Here is a 24,444-nt window from a genome sequence, read left to right on the forward strand (position 1 = left end):
TCTCATGTGCATGCATGCTAGTGGAACTAAATTTATCACTGCTGCCATGGTTCCCAAGACTTGCAGAACTGTTTTAGCCTGTACTCTTGTCTTGGAGAGAAGATTCAAAAAGTACAGTTGTGTACACTTACCATAAATGTAGATGTTTGAGTGTATTCAATGCTGCAGTCATCACACTTGAGTTATCCGCCTGCAGGTAGCCCTCAGTCAGCCCAAATACCAGAGTCTTGGGATTTCTGCATCAGATGCTGTCACCTCTTCCATGATGCCAGGTCATCAGGGGTATAAAACATGCAGCCGACACTATTACATCAGTTTTTCTTGCCCCAGATGTCAGGAGCCCCCAAAATAGGAAGCAATTACATGGTGTTGAACACCTCCAGTGAAAAGTAAATACCACAGCCATAAGATACAGCCAAAAAGAGGATAGGTAGAAAGCATAGAAGAGTCAGGGGGCTGGAGGGAGGGTAACCAGGACTGCAACAGTGAATATACTCGAACATCTACATTTATGGTAAGTGTACACAACTGTATTATGTTCTTCATGTTTCAGTGTTGCAGTCATCATACTTGATTCCCAAAGTTGAGGAAGGGTGGAGGCAGTCAAGTAATAGTAGGGCTGGCTAGCAGGCCTTCTAAGACTGCTGTGGCAAGTCCAGCTCTGGATTTAGAAGAGACAGGTAAATTGTAATACTTGGTGAAGGTGTGTACAGAACTCCAGGTTGCAGCTTCCAGGATGTCCCTGGTAGAGACTTCCCTGAGAAATGATGTGGAGGTTGAGGTAGCCCTAGCGGAATGAGTTCTGATCCCCTGTGGGGTAGGTTTTCCATGGTGTTTGTAGCAGAAATGGATGCAATGTGCTATCCATTTGGAAATAGCTTGTTTTGAAATAGCCTTGCAATCTGCCCCTGTAGCATAGCTGACTAGCAGCTGGTCAGATTTTCTGAAAGGCTTAGTCATGTCAAGGTAGAACCTGAGTTGTCAGTGTACATCCAAAGAGTGCAGGATCCTTTCCCCTTTATTCTGAGGATTAGGGAAAAAGGTTGGTAAGTGGATAGATTGGTTTAGAGCTACACTGGATACCACCTTGGGCATAAAAGATGGGTTAGTCCTGAGGGAAACCCTGTCAGCATGGAAAATAATGAAGGGTTCCACAGCCATTAGTGCCTGTAACTCAGACGCTCTTCTTGCTGAAGTGATGGCTAGAAGTAGGCTGTTTTCCAAGAGAGGAATTTTAACTGTGCTGTAGCAACAGGCTCAAAAGGGGGAAGCTAAGGTCCCAGGCAGGGGTGCGTGCTCTCCTGGGGGGGGGGTCTTAAATTGTTAACTCCTCTAAGGAACTGTTTGACCAGATGGTGAGAAAAGAGAGGTGGCTCAGTATTATAATGAGCTGAGATGGCCGAGGCATGTACCTTAATAGAAGAGAAGGATAGGCCTTTGTGGAGCAGCTCTGCTAGGTAATCTAGGATTTGAGGTAAAGTGGGCACGGCTGTGTCCCTTCCTTGAGAGTGGCTCCAAGAACAGTATCTTTTCCATTTTTCTGAATAGGATTTCCTAGTACTAGGCCTTCTGGCCTTAAGGAAGGCATCCAGCACCCGTTTGCTGAGAGTTGCTGGTGGTGTATTCAGGGAATAAGCCAGGCTGCAAGGTTGTTTGCAGCTGAGGATGCAAACTCTGTCCCTCCTGCTGGGACAGCAGGGAGGGGATCTGATGTAGGTGCCAGGGTGGCACTGCTGCCAGACTGTGTAGGAGTAAATATCAGTACTGGCAGGGCCAGTCTGGTGCAATAAGGATTGTCCTTTGTTTGCCCTGTTTGATCTTGAGTAATACTTTTGAGAGGAGGGGCAGAGGGGGAAAGGCATAAATTGAGAGGTTTTCCCATGTAAAGGACAGGGCATCCACTTTCCATGCTTGGCTTTGGGGATTTCTGGTGCAAAATTTGCACACTTGATGGTTTTGGGGGGAGGCAAAGATGTCCCCCTCTGGTGTCCTCCACCTGTGGGTTAGAAGTTTGAATGAGTTGGGTTCCAGTTTCCACTCGTGTGGGTTCAGTAGATTTTTGCTTAAGTCGTCTGCCAGTGAATTTTGTTTGCCTGGCAGGAAATGAGCTTGCAGGTGCACTTGGTTGTGCAAGGCTGTGTTCCACAGGGCCATAGCTAACCCTGCAGAGTGGGTAGGAATGAGTCCCCCCCCCTGCTCGTTTATGTACCACATAACTGTGGTGCTGTCTGTCTTTATCAAGAGTTGTCCTGGAAGGATAAGGTATTTGAAGGCTGTCACAGCATTCTGTACAGCTAACATTTCTTTTTGATTGATATGCAGGTGAATTTGTCCTGGGCTCCATTTGCCTTGAATGCATTTGCCAGCCATGTGAGCCCCCCATGCATAGTCTGATGCATCTGTGGTCTGCGTTTGGGCGATGAGGGGTTGAGTGAAAGGGAGTCCCTTGTTGCACTTGCAAGCCTCTGCCCACCAAAGGAACTCTGCCCTTCAACAAGGAATGATAGGAATAATTGTTTCCAGGTCCTGAGAATGTTGACACCAGAGACTTTTTAAATACCATTGAAGTTTCCTCATATGCAGTCTTGCATATGGAATTAGTAGAATGCATGAGGCCATGAATCCTAGGGCTTGCAGTATTTTTCTTGCAGATAGCTGGGTTCTGGTGGCCATTAGTTTGAAGTAGTTTGTCAGGTAAACCTGCTTTTCTGGAGTAAGGAATGCCATCTGGGAAGTTGTGTTCAAGCTTGCTCCTAAGAATACAATCTTTTGGCTGGGCACCAGATGTGATTTCTTTTCATTGATGGTGTACCCCAGAGAAGTTAGGAAATCCTTCTGTGTGGCACACCTCATCACTAAGGGCTTTTCATCCAGGAAAAAGGAGGTCATTGTCCCACTGTACTCATCCCTCATTAGACCCATTATAGAGTACAATGCCCAGTTTGGTACGTACCTCACAAGACATCTGCAACAGCTGGAAAGGCTGCAGAAACACGTCACTAAAAGAATCACAGGCCTAAAGCAGATGCCCTATGCTGACCATCTAGAAAAACTCCAGCTACACTCTGTGGCATATCATCTACTCAGAAGCAATCTCTGCTTAACATACAAGGCCATGTCAAACCCTGAGCTGTGTGACATTCTCCACTTAAAGAAATCCCAATCCCTCAGAGTCACATGCTCCAGGGATCTAAACCTTGTCATCACAATGAACAAAACATGCTGGAGGGATAGGTTTCTGTTCTAAAGACTCCCCATACTCTGGAATAGACTGCCCATACATGTCAAGCAGAGCACCTCCTTGGCCCTCTTCAAAAGGAACCTTGACGATTGGATGGGAGATAGGAAATTCACCCCGGGGATCATATCACCTGCCCTGCTAGACAGGGGTCCAGGGAAGTAAATATTGTGGGAAGAAATATCTGGGGAATTGTTTGGCTAGGCTTTTATAAGCCCTAGGGCCGATAGCCTAGTACCAACCTATGAACCTATTAATGCCAGGTGCTGAAGCAGCAATTCCTGACTGTCCGCCTGAATCAGGCAATCATCCAAGTATGGATAAATTTGAATTTTTCTCTGCCTGCAGTATGCAATGGCTGGAGCCAGGTACTTTGTGAATACCCTGGGCACAGTAGATAAGCCAAAGGGAAGTGCATAGAGCCTGCCCTGAAACGTGGATATTTCCTGCAAGATTCCCTTATGGGGATGTGCAGATAAGCTTCTTTTAGGTCTAGGGTGACTAGCCAGGAGTCCTTGGCTAGCATAGGAAGCAGCTGTTGTAGTGTAAGCATTTTGAATTTTGGGACCACCAGGAAGGTGTTGAGAATGGACAGGTCCAGGATATGGCACCAAGAGCCCTCTTTTCTGGGCACCAGGAACAGTCTGGAGAAGAACCCTGTCCTCTTTGCTCTATTGGAACAGGTTGAATAGCCCTGATACTGAGAAGTGAAAGTACTTGCTTTTGAGTCCCTGCCCACTGGTTTGGAGGAAGGTCTGGCAACCCGCTTGGAGTTGGCAGTGAGTGGAAATAGAATCTGTATCCCTGGGATACAATGTTTACGACCCATCGGTCCTCGGTAATGGATATCCAGTTTTTTGTATGCAGGGCGAGTTTTCCTCCTAGGGAGTTCAAGTACTTGGGCATGGTTGGGAAGGATGATAGACATGTCATTGTGAATTTTTTCCATAAAGGGGTGGCTTACCACTCCCTGTTTTTGAGGGGATAGCACTCCATTGTTTAGATCTCTGTGTACCCTGAGACTGTAGCCTTGGTGGTCTGTTGCCCCTGGGTTTGGGCTGAGAAGACCTGGTAGGGACTGGAAAGGACCAGTTTTTTGAAGGCCAATGCCTACTGAATCTAGGTGGCTGTACCTCTAAGAAATCTTTAACAGTTTGCATAGATTTTAGCTTTTTCCTCCATCTTTTTAAGAACCTCTTCTGCTTTTGTGCCAAACAAACATTCCCAGTTTAATGGAGCATCTAGTAATTTTGCTTTGACATGTTCTGGCAAGATTTGTTCCTTCAGTCAGGCATGCCTTCTCAGTACAGACCCAGTGACAGCAGCCCTGTAAGATGCTTCTAAGGCATGAAAACCACACTGCAAAGTATGTTTACTGACTTGGTTTGCAGAATGCACTAATTCTTGTGAATCTTTATTTTCTGCAAAATCTGGAAGCAACAAAATTTTTTGTTTAATTAGTTCCATAATATGTTGCTGGTACTTCAACATGTGAAACTGGCAATTTAAAGCCCTGATGGCAAGAGTTGCAAGGTATATACCTTCTTGCCCCATCTGTCCAAAGCCCTCGAATCCCTGTCCGAAGGGGTAGGATTTTTGGCTGTAGTAGCCTTAATACCTTTAGGTCCCTGGGAAATGGTCTTTGGATCCACAGTGAGATTCTTAAAGAGAAATTTGTGAGAGTTGGGTACACTGTAGTACCCGTCAGGCTTTCTAGGAGCTGGTGGTAAAGTACCAGGAGTAAGACTTGATTCCATGAAAACATCATCTACAATATCCAGGGACAGGGGATACAGCTAGAGGCCTGTGCTGAGGCAAGTCTAAAAATTCTGAGTCTCTTTTTGGACTGTGGGTAGTCCTGGCATTTCCAGCGGAAATGCTCCCTGAAGGTACACGAGGTTTCACCAAAAGAAAGGTCCTCTGGAGGGGAAGCAGACGGAATGGAATCCTCTGCATCTGAATCCGCATAGGTAGATAAGGTATGTCCTGGTAATAAGAGGGATCAGAGTCATCGGACTCATGGTCTGTTGAAACAGAAGGGAAATCAGTTCTTTGCCTTTTAGAGGGGGAAGGCTGGCTTCCCTTAATTAGAGTTATAAGGTCTTCAGCCATTCTAAGCATTTGTTTCTGTGGCATGGGAGCTTGAGCATGCGATTTGGTCATTGGTTTCCTAAGCATAGTGCGAACTCTGGGCCTGAGAAATTCAGTCGTTTTAGTCTGAAACAAAGTAGTCAGTTTAATGTGAACATTGGAAGGTCGGAATACACCCTCAGAAGTTGGTGTCTGCACAGACAGACAGACAGCATCCAAGGTAAAGACATCAGCAGGTTCCATAATCAAAGAAGCATCTCGCGGCATACTGGACTCTGAATGGGTCTCAGCAGAGGCCTGTGAATCTGTAGAAGCGGGTATCAGGGGCTGTGAAGGGGCCTCACTGAGTACCGGCGGAATGGCGACTAGCTTAATGGAAGCGTCATTGGCAGTTTTGAACCTATGCTGTCTGTCTGTCTTTATCCTTATGTTTTTTTGGAAGATCGGTAGTCGGATGGCTTACTGAAGCCATTTTGGAATATGGAGAATGAAAGCGAAAGAATTTAGCAAAAATGATAGCCCGATGAGTAGTTTGGGTGTTAAGGCACAAAACCGACAGCGAGGGACATCGTGATCTGGGCCTAAACAGGTGACGCAGTAGGAATGAAAATCTCTGTGAGGTATTTGCTTTCCACAGGCAAGACAATTGTTAACTTTTTCTGACATCGGTTAGCGCAAGAAAAAAGAATCCCCAAAGGAATACTTAGCTTTAGAAGACTTCAGGTTTGAAACTTGAAAAACAAAAATTCCAGGTAGCGGCCGACCAGCACTTGCGAACTGCTTCTGCTTCGGGCTCCTGTGCAGCAAGAAAAGCTTATGTAATGGCGTTGGCTGCATGTTTTATACCCCTGACAACCTGATGTCATGGAAGAGGCGACAGCATCCAATGCAGAAATCCCAAGACTCTGGTATTCGGGCCAACTGAGGGCTACCTGCAGGTAGATAACCCACGTGTGATGACTGTAACAGTGAAACACAAAGAACATTGTGATGTCTCAGAACTAGAACTCTGTCTGTAGGAAGTTTTGCCATCATGTTTGTCCTGTCTAGATCTGCCCCTACAAAAACAATACATTGAGATGGCAACAAGGTAGATTTTTCATAATTTATCGTGATTCCTAGGTGACAGCAGAGAAGAAATGTGGTGTCTCTTGCTTTTAGTAGTACATGCTTGGAGGTGGCAGTTATCAGCCAGCCGTCTAGATATGTTAAGACTCGGAGTCTCAGACATCTCAAGTGAGCTGTGACCACTGCCATATGCTTGGCGAACACTCTGGGGGCTGTAGAGAGACCAAAGGGTAGGGCTCAAAACTGATAGTGACTGGCTCCCAGCCGAAAGCACAGATGGCTCCTAGATGGCTTGTCCATTTTTATGTGGTAGTACACATCCTGGAGGTCTATAGAGCACATCCAGTTGTCTTTTCCCACAAAAGAAAATATTGAATGCAGTGTTGCCATCTGGAACTTTGTTTTTCTTACTGATCGGTTTAATCTGCTGAGATCCAGTATGGGTCTCCAGTCTCCTGTTTTCGTCGGCACTAAAAAGAACCTTGAGTAAGTTCTGGATCCTATTTGTTCTGCAGGGACTGTTTGGATAACGCTTTTGTCTAGCAACTTTTGAATTTCTAGAGTTGCCTTTTCCCTTTGACTGGGTGGAACATCAGGGATGTTTCTTTAAGTTTGGGATGGGGAAGGAAAAGGGTATAGAGTAGCCTCTGTATACGATGCTTTGTACCCAGTTGTCTTTTGTTATTTCTAGTGGGGCTTTTGGGCACAAAGACAAGTGACCCCTGACTGCCTCCAGAGATGGACAGATGGACCTCCTTTCAGGAGCGCTGAAAGGGCCTACCTTGGAATTAAAATAGAAGTTATGTTCTTACCATAACGTTCCATGTTAGTTGTCTTCTTCTCGCCTTCTTCTTGCTGGATGGGTTCGGAGCCGACCTCGGCTCCGACTCGGCCACTCTAAAAGCTCGAGAGTTGGTTCCACCGGCTCGAGGCTCCCCTTATATCCCACAATGCTAGGCGTGAGTTACCTCATATCTCGTTTGTAAGCTAGGCCCAGCTTATACTAGTAACAGAATAACTATAAACAAAATCCACCTCTATAAACTAGGGAGAAGAGAAGGGTGACCTACATCCTGATCCAGGAAAATATGCACAGTAGCATATACCTAAAGTAAGAGGTGGTAGAAAGAGAGGTCACAATCAACACTTCTCTAGGTCTGTCCAGGCCAGGGGGAAGGAGGGTGGGACACAAGAAGGCGGCGAGAAGAAGACAACTAACATGGAACGTTATGGTAAGAACATAACTTCTATATGTTAAGTTGTCTATCTCGCCTTCATTCTTGCTGGATGGGACCGCGTCCCTAGCACCTTGTCCCGGGTGGCCTAACGGAACAGACTCTTGAGAACAGTGGAACCAAAGTTAGCTCTATGCCTAGAAGCTAAATCCAACTTATAATGAGAAATGAAAGTGTGAGGAGTAGCCCAAGTAGCCGCTGCACAAATGGTGTCAATAGGCAGTCTGTCTTGGAAGGCTATAGAAGTAGCCAAAGCTCTGGTGGAATGGGCTTTAGGTTTGTTAGGCAGCTTTTGGTGTCTAATTTCATAAACAAGGGAAATCAGAGATGATAGCCATTTAGATAATGATACCTTTGAAACTGAAAGTCCCTTTCTGCCTTCTGCATAGGAGACAAACAGCTGGTCAGATTTTCTGAATTGTTTGGTTCTATCCAAATAGTACCTTAACTGACTATGAACATCTAGCCAATGCAATTTTTGTTCAGACCTATTAGAATATTGTGGAAAAAACACAGGGAGATCGATGCTTTGATTAAGGTTAGACGCCGAGGCTATCTTGGGTAAAAAGCACGGGTTAGTTCGTAAAGATACCCTGTCCTTATGGAACAACAGATAAGGAGGTCGACAGCTGAGTGCATGAAGTTCTGAAACTCTTCTAGCTGAAGTAATAGCTACCAGAAAGAGAGTCTTCCATGATAGCAATTTTAAAGAGCAGGAGGCTGCAGGTTCGAAAGGGGGAAGAATCAAAGAACTAAGAACTAAATTTAGGTCCCAAGGAGGAGGAGGATTTCTTATAGGAGGTCTGAGAAGAAAAACTCCCTTCAAAAATGCTTTGCAAAGCTTGTGGGACATTATGGCAGACTCTGAAATGCCCACATGAAAATTAGAAATAGCTGCCAATTGGACTTTAAGAGTAGATGGAGATGAACCTGCATGGAAGAGTTCAGCTAGAAAATCAAGGACTATTTGGATGGAAGCAGTGAAAGGATCTATGTCCCTTCCTTGAGCCCAATAGTGAAACGCTTCCATTTACTCAAATAAATCTTTCGAGTGGAAGATTTATGGGAAGCTATCAAAATATCTCGGACAGAGTGAGATATTTGAGGAAGCCTGGCTAAGGTTGGAACTGGAGGAACCAAGCAGTGAGGTTCAGAGAGGGAAGGGAGCGATGAAACTGACCCGACTGATGGATCAAAAGATCTGGAACTAGGTCCAGATGCCAAGGTCGCTCAACAGAAAATGATGAAGAAAGGGGAACCAAACCTGTCGAGGCCAGTAAGGAGCAATGAGGATCAATGAGGCCTTCTGAGCGATAGCTTTCTGTATTACTTGAGAGATTAGTGGGAAGGGAGGAAATGCATACAGAAGTCCCCGGGGCCAAACTTGGACCAGAGCGTCTCTGCTGGGTTGGCCTGGTAAAGGGAACAGGGTGAAATAATCTCTGCACTTGCTGTTTTGGGGAGTAGCAAAAAGGTCGCAGCAAGGCTGACCCCACTTGAGAAAAATTTCTCTCACAACAGAGTCTTTCAGAGACCACTCGTGAGGCATGAGAATAGCTCTGCTCAATTTGTCCATGATTTGGTTGGACTTCCCGGGGATGTGCGTTGCTATCAGAAACCGCTGAGAAGAAATCGCCCACTGCCACAGTCTGAGTGCTTCTCGACACAGGGGGTAGGACCTGGTTCCACCTTGTTTGTTGATATACCACACTACAGACATATTGTCCGTCTGGATTGCTATTGTTCCCAAGGGAAGAGAGTCTTGAAGGGCTTGCAACGCTAAAAGCACTGCTCTCATCTCTAGAACATTTATGTGCAAGTGGCATTCATCTGGTTGCCATGTGCCCTGGACAGTTCTGCCCTGATAATGCCCCCCCCACCCGATCAGGGAGGCGTCCGTTGTCAGAGTAGCAACCGGAGGGAGGAACAAAGGGTCTTCCCAAGAAGAGCTGAGGGAAGACATCCACCACAGAAGATGATTCCTGCATGTTTGCGTGATCATAATGGTGTGGGACATCGGAAGTTGCTGGTATGACCATTGTGTGAAGAGCATCCATTGAAGGATTCTCATGTGGAATCTGGCTAATGGAAGCAAAGGTATGGCAGCCGCCATAATCCCCAATACTTTCAGAACTAACCTGGCTTTGACTCTGTTGCTGCTGAAGATGAGCGAGACCAGTTTTTGTATGTCTGTTATTCTCTGATCTGTTAGCCTCGCAGACATGTTGACTGTGTCTAGAATTGCACCTATGAAGGTAATAACACGACAAGGTGACAAAACAGACTTTTCGCAATTTATTGAAATGCCCAAGTTTTGACAAGTGCGAAAGGTGTAGTCCCTGGCCCTTAGAAGAAAATGCTTGGTGGGAGCCGTGAGGAGCCAGTCGTCCAAATATGGAAACACCTGGAATCCTTGACGTCTCAGGTGAGAAGCTACCACTGCCATACATTTGGTAAACACATCGGGGGGCAGTGGTGAGTCCAAAGGGCAGGGCTCTGAATTGAAAATGACTGGTTCCCAGCCTGAAGCGGAGAAATCTTCTGGAGCGTCTGTTCATTTTTATATGATAGTACGCATCCTGAAGGTCTATAGAGCACATCCAGTTTTTTCTTCCCAATAGGGGAAGGATGGACTGTAGCGTGACCATCCGAAATCGTGTTTTCTTGACTGACCTGTTCAAGATACTGAGATCCAAAATTGGTCTCCAGTCCCCTGTTTTTTTTGGAACTAAAAAGAACCTGGAGTAGATTCCGGATCCTTGCTGGTCTGCTGGAACTGGTTGAATTGCTCTTTTTGCAAGCAGCTTTGAAACTTCCAAAGCTGCAAGATCCCTTTGAGCGGGTGGAACATCTGGAAGGGATTTTTTTGATCGGTTTGGAATGCAAAGGAAGGGAATGGAATAGCCTTCGGAAATGATGGACTGTACCCACTTGTCTCGAGTTAGGGATATAGCCAGGCTTCTGGGTACAGTGACAATCTTCCCCCGACTGCCTCCGAAGGTGGACAGTCGGGCAACACCTCAGGGATGCTGAAAGGGCTTATCGGAGAAAGTTTCTCGATTGCCCTGGTTCTGCGGACCCCCCCTGCCTCTAGGGCGATGTCTACCATTGTTGTTCCCCCCTCTGCGTCAGGCGAAGTCCCTTGAGATTGTTTGCGGAACCACATTTTCCCACTTTTCTGGCCCTTGGGGTAAGGCCTAGAAGGAGTAGAAAAACGGACTCCGACGGCAGAAAGAGTCTTGCCATCAGTCTCGCACCTAGTCAAGGTTTCTTTCACTTGAGGACCAAAAAGAGATGATCCATCAAACGGGGAATTAGTGAATGATGTTTTAAAGGGGTCCGCAAAGTTGCATAACCGCATCCAGGCATGCCTACGTAAGGCCACTCCTGTTCCTGCGGCCCTGCTCGCTCCATCAGCCGCATGAAAGGAGGCATGGAGGAGTTAGCTATGGAGTTCAGGGTAGCCAGCTGAGTGTTCATCTTGTCTTGAAAACCCGCAGCTGTAGGATCCTTCAACATATCACTCGCTTCTTTGATCAAGTCCCTTTGAAGACGAGTAAAATGGCATAGGTAGTTCAGCGAATGCATTGCAAAGGTCGCTGACGAGAACATCCGCTTCCCGTACCTCTCCATAGACCTAGATTCCTTGTTAGGTGGATGGACAGGCACTGAAGGATCAGCTAGTTCCTTCTTAGTGGCAGCAGCAACCTCCATAGCATCCACAGAAACTCCTTTTGTCAGAAATTGTTTATCTGCTGGTGCCGTGATGAATTTCGAGGGTCTCCTGGGAGTGGGGTCCACTGAATCAGGAGCCGTCCATGCCTTTTTTGCTACCACCTGCATGAGGGGGTCAAGGGGAGACACCCAGGAGGTGGAAGGGCGAGAGCCAAACGCCTCAAGGTACACAGATTCATCCTCCGAAGGGTTGAGGGCTGGCCAATTTCCCCTCTGCTTAAGGATTTCTAGAATGTCTGCAAATGAGACATCTTCAGAAGGGGAATGGGGGGAACCCTCGGAATCCTCTAAATCTGTGTCAGAGGTGACGGACTCAGGTGAGTCTATGTGTTTCCTCTTACACTTTCTCTTCCGAGGGGGCTCTTCTGCCAAACCAGGAGAGGCCTCGGAAGAGGATGAGATCCACACAGGGGATTCCTGAGGAGCTGGCTCTCTGCGGTCTGGGATGAGGGAGTGAGTCGACTTGACCTGAGGCACCGAAGAGGGAGGGGCGGACGGAGCCGACTGTGGAGTCGAACCAGGTTTTAACACACTCCGCATGACCTCGAACGCACCCCTGTCAGGCAGAGCCAGAGGTCCCCGCTCCGAGAAGCTGAGAACATCCCTCGGCACCGACAGTGATGGCTCTGAGGCCGATGTCGGAGCCGAACTCACCAGCGCCGAAGCTCCGAGAGGAAGAGCGGGGTCGGACAAGGGTCCGATGCCACTCACCCCCTCGGAGCCGATGAGGGAAGTCCGGCGCCGAGATTCTTCTAAGGAAGAAATCGGAGCCGACGATGGAGCCGAAGACATCTGTATCGGCTCCGACGCTACCACAGTCTCGGTTCAGCGCCCGGCTCCGAGCTCAGAGTCGGAGGAGGAACATAATGGGGACAGGGTCAGGCATCGACTGATGAGTCGGGCTCTGAAGCATTTGGGCCAGTGCCTCGGACTTAAGAAGTCGACTCACTACCCTCTGAAGGTCATGGTCCAAAAGCCTCGATGACCTAGAGGAGTGAGATCTATGGCTCCGTTCAGACAGCAAGGGAGATGCTGGAGCCGAATGAAGCGGAGCCAAGGGCGGTGACCTGGACCTCTTTCTAGTTGTCGGTTCCGAAGGTCTGGTCGGAACCGACAAAGGAATTCAATACCTCGGCTCCAGCGGAGCCGAGGAAACCACAGAAACTGCAGTCTGAGAGTCATCGGCTCCAGCGAGCCGATGCAGGCAGGTTTGAAGCCTTAGGCCTCGGCTCAGGCGCTGGAGCCGAGGACCTGAAGCCTTGGAGGGTTTTCCGAAGGAACAGTAAGGGAACCCTCAGGCTTAAGTAAACCTCTCAGAATAAGTTTATTTTTCTTTCCTGCAGGACTCTGGGGCTGAAGCCATGGCATACAGCACAAGAGTCCTGCAGGTAAAGTCCCAGGCAGTAGACACAAGAAGTGTGACCGTCTGTCAGAGACATTTTCTGACAGCACGAGTCACACTTCTTGAAGCCTGAGACCTTTGAGTCTTTAGACATTACAGAAGAAGTGTAACCACACACACACAGTCAAACACACTGATTACACCCTATACAAGTTTTAACTCAAAAATTAAACACACTATCAAAGTTTTTGAGAAAACACCCACACACCACTAGGGGAAGGAAAAAAGGCCCGAAGGCCCGAGGGAAGAACTTAAAAGTTCTTTGTGAAAAGGGGATAATAGAAGAGAAAAGGGTCAAAATCCACTAAACTAAGGGTAATAACTGTAAAGAATTAAACTAAAGGGGTTTAAGTAGACTAAAAATTACTCTACTATAACTCACCAAGAAGCCGGTAGAAACCACACACCTCGATCGCTGTAGCGGCAAACGAGATCTGAGGTAACTCACGCCTAGCATTGTGGGATATAAGGGGAGCCTCGAGCCGGTGGAACCAACTCTCGAGCTTTTAGAGTGGCCGAGTCGGAGCCGAGGTCGGCTCCGAACCCATCCAGCAAGAATGAAGGCGAGATAGACAACTTAACATTCTACGTTTCCCTGATTTTGCAAACCCCCTCTGCCACGTGGACGGCATCTTCCATTACTCCTTCCCCCTCTGCCCCTGGGGGGAAGAGTCACCATATGCATCCTGAAAAGCTCTCTTTTTCAGAATCCACATCTTTCCTCCCTTTTGACCTTTTTGTTAAGGTCTAGAAGGTAGTGAAAAATGGACTCCTATGGCAGAGAGCATTTTTCCTTCTTGTTCGCACCTGGTGAGTGCGTCCTTAACATTTGGTCTGAAGAGTTATGAACCATCTAAGGGGGCATTAACAGAAGTAGACGTAAAAGGCTTCACAAAGTCACACAAGCACATCCAGGAATGTCTCCTCATGGAAATTCCTGAACCCACTGCCCTGCTCGCTCCATCTGCTGTGTGAGAAATAAGCCTCATGGAGGAGTTAACTACAGAGTTTAAGGTGGAGAGCTGGGAGGAAACCTTGTCTGAACCCCCCTCCCCCCAGGTACTGAACCTTATAGAGTATCTCTTAGTTCTTTCAGGAGATTTCTCTGCAATCTCATAAAATTAGTTAGATAGTTCAGTGATTTGAGTGCAAATGTCACTGAAGAGCACATGCACTTCCCATATCTATCCATTGTAGAAGACTCCTTGTTCGGTGGATGGAGAGACAAGGATGTCTCTGACAATTCCTTTTTGGTGGCTGCTGCCACCACCATAGCATCTACTGGGACACTTTAGTGAGAAACTCCTTGTCCAAGGGGGCTGAAATAAACTTATTTGGCCTCTGAGGAACTGGTTCACTAAGTCTGGAGACTCCCGCGCCTTTCAACTAACTACATTCAGGAGTTTGTCAAATGGTGGAGACACCCAAGAGTGGAAGGGCAAGACCCAAAAACCTCCGAATATACAGACTCCTCCTCAGAAGGGTTGATGGACTTCCAGCCACCTCTCTGTTTTAGGATCTCTAGGATATCTGCGAAGGAGATATCCTCAGAGGGTTACCGTGGTGACCCTTCCAATTTGAGGTCCTTATCTGAAGTGATGGACTCCTCTGGGAACTCTAAATGCTTCCTCTTGCATAAACTCTTTTGAGGGACCTCTTTGGAAGGGTATTCCAGACAGGTTTTGGAAGAGAGGGCTTCACCCAAGGGGGCATCCTGAGGTTTTGACTCTCCACATCTGGGTGGATGTGCTGGTACAGAGACAGACACTGATGCTTTTGTGGGAAGAATGCCTGTACCTGGGAGTGAAGCTGTCAGAGGTGACAGTACTCTCATCAACTCAAAGCCCCCCCCCCCATCCCTGATCCAAGGAAGCTCCCGGCTCTGAAGAACCAGAAGGCATTCCCGGATCCAAAGGGGTTGGATCAGAAACCAATGTAGGAACTGAGTTCAACCATGCTGAACCCCCGAGAGGCAAGTTCATATCAGACAAATGTCCAACCCAAATGGATGTCGTCAGCTCCCAGACCCCTTGAGTTCAGACGGAACCAAGGAAGTCGGAGCAGTAGTTGGGCCCAAAGATCCTGGTGCAGGTCTAGAGTCCGACAGTTTCACTACAACCAGTTCTAGACACACCGGCTCTGAGGTCCCGGACTGGATCGGAGGAGGAACTGATGGAGGGGAGGTGTTTTTTGTCGAATCCGAATCCCTCTGGATTGGAGTTGATAGTAGTTTGGCCAGCGCCGGTGTCCTCAAAAGTCTCCATACCACACGATCTACATCAACATCGGAGAGGCTTCTGGATGATTGAGAGGAGTGGGAGTAGGAGATCTGACTCATTGGAGCAACAGAGATCTCAAGGTTGGAGACACTGGTTCCAGTTCCAGGGACCGGCTCTGTATTTGAAACTCCATCGGCACTGAAACCACAGCTGGAGCCGAGGAGGAAGGTTTTTCGGGCCTGACAGTCTTTGGGTCCAAGGAAGATTCTTTAGCCAATTTCGTTGCCGGTTCCAACTGAGTAGAAGAAGTAGAAGATCTTTTTCCTGACACCTCTGATCTGGAAGATGGGGATTTTGATCATTTCTAAGTACTCTGACCTCTTCAAGTGCTTCTGTGAATGAAATCTTCATTAACCCTCTCAAAATTAATGTATTCTTCCTTTCCAACAACACTCTGCTACTGAATGCATGGCAAATCACACAGGATTCCTGCAGATGGACTGCGCCAAGACAGTACACAAACTGTGTAACCATCAGTTAAAGACATTTTTTAGTTACATTTGGTACACTTTTTAAACCCTGAGGGTTTGGATTCTCTAGGATCCTTAGACATTGCAATATCAATGGCAGTAACAGCAACAGAAGCAAGAAAATTTACTACTATTAATAAAGACAAAAATAAGTTTTTTTGGTAATAAACAGTTAAGCAGAGGAACTTAAAACTAGAAACTAAGCCAGTCCATAACTAAAAACAATCTGCCTACTAATAGAAAAGGCAGGGCAATGAAGAAGGCCTTCTAATTTAAATGGGCCAATGGAAGCTCTCTAACTAAAATGAACTTACCAGGGAAAATCATTGAAGGCTCTCTAACTTAAACAAGCCTATATATATATATATATATATATATATATATATATATATATATATATATATAAATCATTGAAGGCTCTCTAACTTAAACGAGCCTATTTCAAAAAGAAGAAAATATAAAAGGGATAGGGAAGAGGTAAAATGGCCTGGAGAAGAAAAATGACGGCCAATTGCAACACCAACCACAGATCGAACATACTAACTAAGGTAAGAACTAAGCTAAATACTATAAATCTTTAACCAATTCTCAGAAAATTCAATTATTTAAACTATTTTAGAAGAAAAATGTGTAGACTTAGCCAGAGCCAAAATGGAGAACACCAGATCTTGTTAGCAGCAAACGAGATCTGAGGAACTCTACTAGGGCAGGATGGGATAGGGATACAGCCACGAGTCAGTGGAAGACCTTGAGCTTTTGTACACGGCTGAGTTAGAACCCAGGATCAGTTCCGAACCCAACCAGTGAAAGAATGAAGGCAAGACAAAACAACATCACATGTAGAGTTTCAAAGTTATTTAACCATTAGAGTTTAGCATGTTACATTTTTCTCAATTCCCATTAGTAGTAGTGTGGTTTAAGATTTATGGTCAGGCTGCAGTATGCAGTACTTGTCACTTGTTTAGTCAGGATACAATAGACAAGATTTTGTGGGTTCTGTTCCAGCAGCTTTATGATGTACAAATACATCAGGATTGAGGCATAATAACTAACTTAGATAAACCTGTAAACAAACTAGTTATTACACTCATACATGCTCACTCTCTGGCTGCACTCTCAAAATGACACTGAAGCTATGTGCTGACTATTTAAATGCACGTTCAGTCCTTGAAATACTACTTAAAGATACAGCAAACATACTCTATTCTACATCCTCCCTCCTTGAGTAATAAGACATGCAATGTCAATGATATAAATTGACATGCAATCAATATAAGTAATGCTTTATCATGCAATTATACAGAACTAACTACATGTGAACAATTATGTCCAGGCTGCTGTGTATTTCACAGCAAGTCTGTAAATATGACCAAATTGTGTGACATAGAAACTAGAATCAGGTTTAGCAACTGGGACTGTCTCTGCTGAATGTTCAACTTTTGGGACATCAGGAACATCATTGGGACATCAGGAATAGAAGCAGAAGTTAAGACATGCTCTGCAACAGGGACATTGTCTGGATTGCTGTGATATAAAGAGTCTGTATCACAAGAAAAATGCTCCGATATTGATTTTGATACATGAAAAAGATGTCTGCGATTTCTCCTGCACCCCACACCTTCAGATTCTATGAAGTAGGATCTCGGCTGGGCACATGTACATGTTACTTGACCAATCCGGTCAAAACCTTTCACCCTGTGTACCCTCACTCTATCTCCTTCTTTCAATGGATGAAGAAATCTGCTTGATTTATCATAGCTGGACTTCTGAAAAGAATGCTTTCTAAATAGTTGAGCTGTAATTGCCCTGTTGTTCTTAGCTTTAGGCTTCAACAAATTGGAACTGATAGACAATGTTGTTCTGGTTTGCCAAGATAGAAGTCTCTGAGCAGGCGAGAGAAGTATATTGTCAAGGGGTATGTTTCTGAGATTAAGTAAATTCAAAAAGACATCTGTATTGTCATGCTTTGACTTCTCAAGTAATTGCTTTGCACTCTGCACTGCATGTTCAGCTAGACCATTTGACTGTGGATATTCTGGACTACTAGTAACATGTACAAAGTCCCATTCTTTCACAAATTTCTGAAACAACTGACTAGTAAATTGAATACCATTGTCAGAAATAACTTTGTGTGGACTACCATGGACTGAGAAATGACGTTTCAACTTAGTAATAACATCAGTGGACGTTAGGCTAGGCAGTAAATCAATCTCAAACAAGTTTGAATAAGCCTACCAAGACCAAGTAATGCTGATTGTTCCACTCAAATATATCAGTGGCTACTGTTGACCAAGGTAGTTCAGGAACTTGACTTAGCTGAAGTGGTTCTTTTTGCAAATATGGTTTAGTATTATTGCATACTGAAGAAGAAGAAAGTACTTTATCAATGTCATTTGATAGAGAAGGCCAAAATACTAGTTCTCTCGCCCTTCTTTTGGTAGATGTGGAACCTGGGTGACCACGATGCAAAATCTGGATATACTCATGCTGTAAGGAAGCAGGGACAACAATTTTAAGACCTTTGAAAATAATGCGATCTTCCATCAACATCGCATCTCTGTAAGGAAAATAAGGTTGCACTTCAGGTGGTACACTAGATTGCTTTGATGGCCATCCAACATTAATGTAGTGATTGAGCTTTTGCAAAATTGGATCAGTCTTTGTATGATATCTCAGCTCATCAAGTCTTGTGGCAGAAAAATTATGCACTTCCATACTGTCAAAGTCAAAATTCTCTGCATGAAGCTGTTCCATTGTATTTCTGGGTAATCTGGATAAGGTATCATCTACATAAAGAAGTTTGCCTTTTGTATAGACAATTTTGAAGTTGTACTTCTGCAATCTGAGCATCATTCTTTGTAATCTTGCTGGAGCTGACTATATAGGCTTCTTTAAAATAGTAACTAGAGGTTGGTGATCAGTTTCAATCTGAATAGCTCGACCATAGCTATAATCATGAATTTTTTTAACATGCAAATACTATCTCCAAAAGTTCTCTCTCGATTTGAGCATACTTTATTTCAGTTTGGGTAGAAGTTTTTGATGCATGGGCTACTGGTCTGCCTTCTTGAAGAATAACTATGCCAAGACCAAATTCTGAAGTGTCATAGGAAAGGATTAATGGTTTGTTGACATCATAGTATCTTAATGTAGGTGGGGTGGCAATTTTCTGCTTAAGGTCTTCAAAATGCTTTCTGGTGCTGTTCCAACCAAGACCATGTAACATTTTTGTGCATCAGCTCTCTCAAAGTGGCTGTCAACTCACTAAAATTTGGTATAAATCTGTCTAAATAGCTGACCATACCAAGAAAATGTTGTAGAGCTTGAACATTATATGGTGCTGGCATCTCAAGAATGGCTGCTTGCTTGGACAGGTCTGGCTGCAAGCCAGTGCTGGTAAATAAATGACCTACAGATGTAACTTCTGGTAGTCTGAGGATTTAAGTTCACTTCACATGCTCTGTCTATAACCCTCTTAAGGTTTTGGTCATGCTTTGCTTCACCATTGCCTCCAACCAATAAATCATCTACTATTATGGCACAAGGATAACCTGAAAAAATTTGCTCCACTGCACGTTGAAAGCCTTCACTTGCAGAACTTATTCCAAATGGCATCCTTAGGAATCTGTATCTGCCAAACTGGGTACTAAAAGTAGTCAGTAATGAGGATTTGCGATCAATCATCACTTGCCAAAATGAACCTTTTGCATTCGAGACAGAAAAAACAGTGGCATTCAGTATTAGGGCTGTGACTTCTTTGACTGTACACATTGGATGATGCAGTTTCTTTAATGCTTTGTTCAAATCTCTTGGGTCAATACATATTCTGATTTCATCTGAGCCTTTTTTGTGGGCTGCTACCATGGACGATACCCATTCAATTGGTTCTGTAACTTGACAAATTATACCTCGCTGCACCATTTTATCCAACTGAGCTTTAACTCTATCCTGCATAGCTATCGGAACCTTTCTCTCTGGTCTGACCACTGGACTGGCCTCTGAGTCTAACTTAATAGAGTACACAACTGGAAGTTTACCCATATTGTCATCGAAAACATTAACATACTCTGGGAAAATGGCCTCAGTAACGTTGAAGCTAGGAGATGTGCTTATATGATAAACTTATTTGGTAAAAGAAAGCAGAGTAATTCTCAAACTGTCTCTGAGACACAATAATGACTGCACAGATCTTTGGACTACATAGACTACATAGCTTGTTAGCTGTAACAGTTCTTAGCCAAATAACATGAAAGTACTATGAGCCTTTGGTTTGAATTTCTTCACCTCCATAACCAAGTTTCACACAACTAGCCACATTGAGTTGTTCATTAGCTCTCACTTTAGCAAAAGCATCTGCTGATATAACATTACAATTTGAACCAGTATTTACTTTAAGCTTGGTAGCTGTACCATTGATCTGCACAGTACAAATCACTTCATTCTTTGTCAACAAGTTCACTGCATCGACCTTTTCACCAACTACTGATACACCATCTACATAGAAAGTAGACTGCTGCAATTCTACTTGATCCATTTGCTTTTTTGAGTGACCTTTCTTTATAACTGTGTGAGGTTTACTTGATTTGCAAACCTTTTGAAAATGATTCCATTTTTTACACTTGTGGCATTGCTGACCAAATGCTAAGCATTTTTCTCTTTTAGACTCATGATTGGCACCACAATTGCGAGAGCTAACAATAAAGCTGGATTTGGGTTTTGCTGATTCACGCTTGTACTACATGAGCATGCTCCTTTCTTAGAACTTACTGGAAAACTATGTGGTTTCCCTGGTGAATCAGTAGGGGCTGTGGCTGCCATGTGCTTAGGCCTGCTTTGGCTTGCCAAGTGTTGCATACTTTCTAAATTTGCTCTGGAGCCTGCTGAAACTATACTCTTCACTTGCAAGCATACTTTTGTGCCTTTCTGTAACTTCATGGATCTGACAAACCTTAATAGCTTTGCTCAATGTTAAATCTCTGTCACAAAGCAAAATCTTTCTAAAGATACAGCACACATACTCTATTCTGCCTTACTTTTCTGTAATGTAAAAGTAAAATCAAATATATTTCACTAGACAACGTACATAGTTTAAACTCCAGGTACTGACAGGACAAAGTGCTCTGGCCAAAATCAAAACTGTGATGCACTGAAATCCTTACAGGTAGAATGGTAATCAAATTTTGTGTCCGAGTTTCCAAGGATAATTCTCTGAAAGAGCTATCAACAGATGTACAATGGAGTTGAAGCATTTCCTGCTACATTTGGCATTTCACTGCCACATTCAGATATATTACATCACACTCTGTTTCCTAGGAAAATGACATGGAGTTTAAGCCATGTCATGTCTATAGTGACAGAAGTGTAACCTTATCTGGTGAAATATATTTGATTTTTACTTTTACATTCTAGAAAAGTACTGCACATTGCAGCCTCACCAGAAGTCTTAAACATTTGCTCAATATATAAAATGTAGAATACGTCAACAGTGAATAAACTGCATTTCTATTTCTCCGACAAGGCAAATAAACTCTGCATCCTGAGAACATCAAAGTGCTGCCAACATAATCAGGACTGAAATGCACTGGAATACCAAAGATAGAAAGGTAGTCACAGGTTCATCGTGTTTTTGACTACCAAGTGATAATTCTGAGAAAATGTTATCAAACATTTCTCATAAGAATTTCAGATACTGTCTCAAAGACCTAGACATGCATAGGCATTGTATACTATATCCGGTTTCTATGTGGGATAGACATATGGCTTCCTATTAGGTTGCAAAATGCAGCACCTGTTCAGAATAAATTTCCACCAAAGCTGCCATTGCATTTAATTACATTTAATTATAACTCCCATATGTTTCCTCAATGATGCAACATTTTTGTGAATAGCAAATTGTTACCCTCTGAACTTAAGAGATTTGGTGATGTCAAATTCAGCATGGAGTAATAATGAAGTCCATGTGGGTAGAACAGCAGCCTTAAAAGCAACCTTTATCTGACTACCCTCCTGTCATTCACAAAATGGTAAACAAAGAATTCTCAAAGGAGGGCTGACAAAGAGCCATCCATGTATAACTGCAAGATGTGGATTTTTTCATGGACATTTCACTATCATAGACATGTCATATTTTTTCCATTTAATTTATAAGTAAATACAATACTTCTACTCAGGCTATGTGTGTGGCACTGACTCAGAATTATCCTTTTACTGAGCTTCCACTGCAAAAGAAGTAAAACTTACATACATTTCTCAAAACAAAGCAAAGTATAGCTGCATAAGTAAACTTACCATAACAGGAGATGTTCAAAAGATTCCCTGCAGACTGGGTAAGCAAATTGGTGTAAATAAGGAAGTTGTTTTTTTTTTTAGCTATGATACAGAATTGGAATTGCCTAGACATATTAAGGCCTTGCTGAGTCTAATTATGGTGGCTGCCAAAAAAGCAATTACTAGAAAATGGAAATCCAAGTCTAATCCAACTTTACAAGAAATAATGAATATAGTAACAAAGATAAAGCAACTGGAATTAGGATTTTTAGAAAAGGGTAGGAGCAAATTATATAGGAAAATGGGAATTGTGGGAACAGCACATGCACAGGAGGAATAAAGTTTAAAAGAAGGCAGTATTTGAATGAGACATGTAATTCTTCACTGACAATGACTGGATAGATTATAAGCAATGTATAATGTTTGCAGCTAAAATTATGTCAATATGGTTTGTTTTCATTTATATAAATGTATGATTGCCTATTTTATATGGGATAATGTAATAAAGATGTTTCTTTAAAATAAAATAGATTTTCACATGATCACTGTTGCAGCAGCCTAAACACATGGGAAAGATCCTACCATGGAATGAATGACTGACCAGCTTCCAAAGCATTACAGCACCATTCACATACACTAACTGCTATACAGCTTGAAGAGAGCAGTACAAAATCAATGGTTAGGGGGCCAAACCTTCAGAGCTTTCTTGCCTCAGAAAGTACAGTTGTGTACACTTACCATAAATGTAGATGTTTGAGTGTATTCACTGTTGCAGTCATCACATTTGGGTTATCTGCCTGCAAGTAGCCCTCAGCCGGCCTGAATACCAGAGTCTTGGGATTTCTGCGTTGGATGCTGTTGCTTCTTCCATGACGTCAGCTCATCAGGGGTATAAACAGGGTTGCCAGATTTCCGACTGGCCAGGTAGGGACAAAGTGAAGACTATAAAAAAAAAAAAAAAAGTCTTTCACTGTAAGGGAAGACTAAATAAAAAAAAAAAAAAAAAAAAAAGGTCTTCCTCGTCTTTAATGTGGAACATCAGAGTTCCGCATTAAACAAAAGTAGCAAAGTAGCTCTGTGTTTATTTTTTATTTGATTGGCTCAGGCCAATCAAAAACAGAGCTACTTCTGTTTAATGCGAAACATCGCAGTTCCACATTAAACAGAAGTAGTTCTGTTTTGTGATTTTTTGATTGGCTCGTATACCGGTATACGGGCCAATCAAAAATCGCTAAAAATGGAGCTACTTCTGTTTAATGCGGAGCATCGCAGTTCTGCATTAAACAGAAGTAGCTCTGTTTTGTGATTTTTTGATTGGCTCTTATACCGGTATATGGGCCAATCAAAAATCGCTAAACACGGAGCTACTTCTGTTTAATGCGGAACTGCGATTTCCGCATTAAACACAAGAAGCTCCGTGTTTAGCGATTTTTGATTGGCCCGTATGCCGGTATACGGGCCAATCAAAAAAAAAAAAAAAAAACAAAGCGGAGGCTGCCCGGGATTTAAACCGGCAGTGCGGGACTCGGGATCATGCTGCTGATCTCGGGACAGTCCCACCTAAATAGGGACATCTGGCAACCCTGGGTATAAAACATGCAACCGACGCCATTACATCCGTTTTTCTTTCCCCAGATGTCAGGTGCCCCCAAAATAGGAAGCAATTATATAGTGTGGAACACCCCCAGCAAAAAGCAAATACACATAGTATAAAATATGCCAACCAAAAATGATAGGTGAAAGCAAAGACAATCGGGGCTGGAGGGAGGGTAACCAGGACTGCAACAGTGAATACACTCGAACATCTACATTTACGGTAAATGTACACAACTGTACTATGTTCTTCGTATTTCACTGCAGTCATCACATTTGGGTTGATTCCCAAAGCTAAGGAAAGGTGGGGGTAGATTAACAAGCATTAGGACTGGCAATCAGGCCCTGTAAGACTGTTGTGGCAAATCCAGCTCTGGATTTAGAAAATATAGGCAAGTGGTAATGCTTGGTGAAAGTGCATACAGAGCTCCAGGTTGCAGCTTCCAGTATGTCCCTGGTAGGGACTCCTCTGAGAAATGGAGTAGAGGTAGATGTAGCCCTAGTGGAATGTGTTTTTATCCCCCATGGGGAAGGTTTTTCATGGTGCTTGTAGCAGAAATGGATGCAGTGTGCTATCCATTTAGATATGGTTTGGTTTAAATGGCCTTCCCCACTGCCCCTGCAACAAAGCCATCTAGCAGCTGGTCAGATTTTCTGAGAGGCTTAGTCCTGTCCAAATAGAATCAAAGCTGTCAGTGCACGTCTAGAGAATGCAGTATTCCCCCCCCCCCTTTATTTTGAGGATTAGGGAAAAAGGTAGGCAAATAAATGGACTGGTTTAAAGCCACACTAGACACTACCTTGGGCATAAAAGATGGGTTAGTCCTGAGAGAAACCCTGTCCACATGGAAGATAATGAAGGGTTCCACTGCCATAACGGCCTGCAGTTCAGACACTCTTCTTGCTAAAGTGATGGCTAGAAGTAAAGCTATTTCCACGAGAGGAATTTCATCTCTGTTGAAGCAGCCGGTTCAAAGGGGGGGGGGGTGTGTAAGTTTTTCCAGTACAAAGTTAAGGTAACATTTTTGGCCTCTCTAAGGAACTGTTTTACCAGAGGATGAGAGAA

Source organism: Protopterus annectens, chromosome 6.part0 (genome assembly GCF_019279795.1).
Source record: "Protopterus annectens isolate FY-2018-M chromosome 6.part0, PAN1.0, whole genome shotgun sequence".
Classification (NCBI taxonomy): domain Eukaryota; kingdom Metazoa; phylum Chordata; order Ceratodontiformes; family Protopteridae; genus Protopterus; species Protopterus annectens.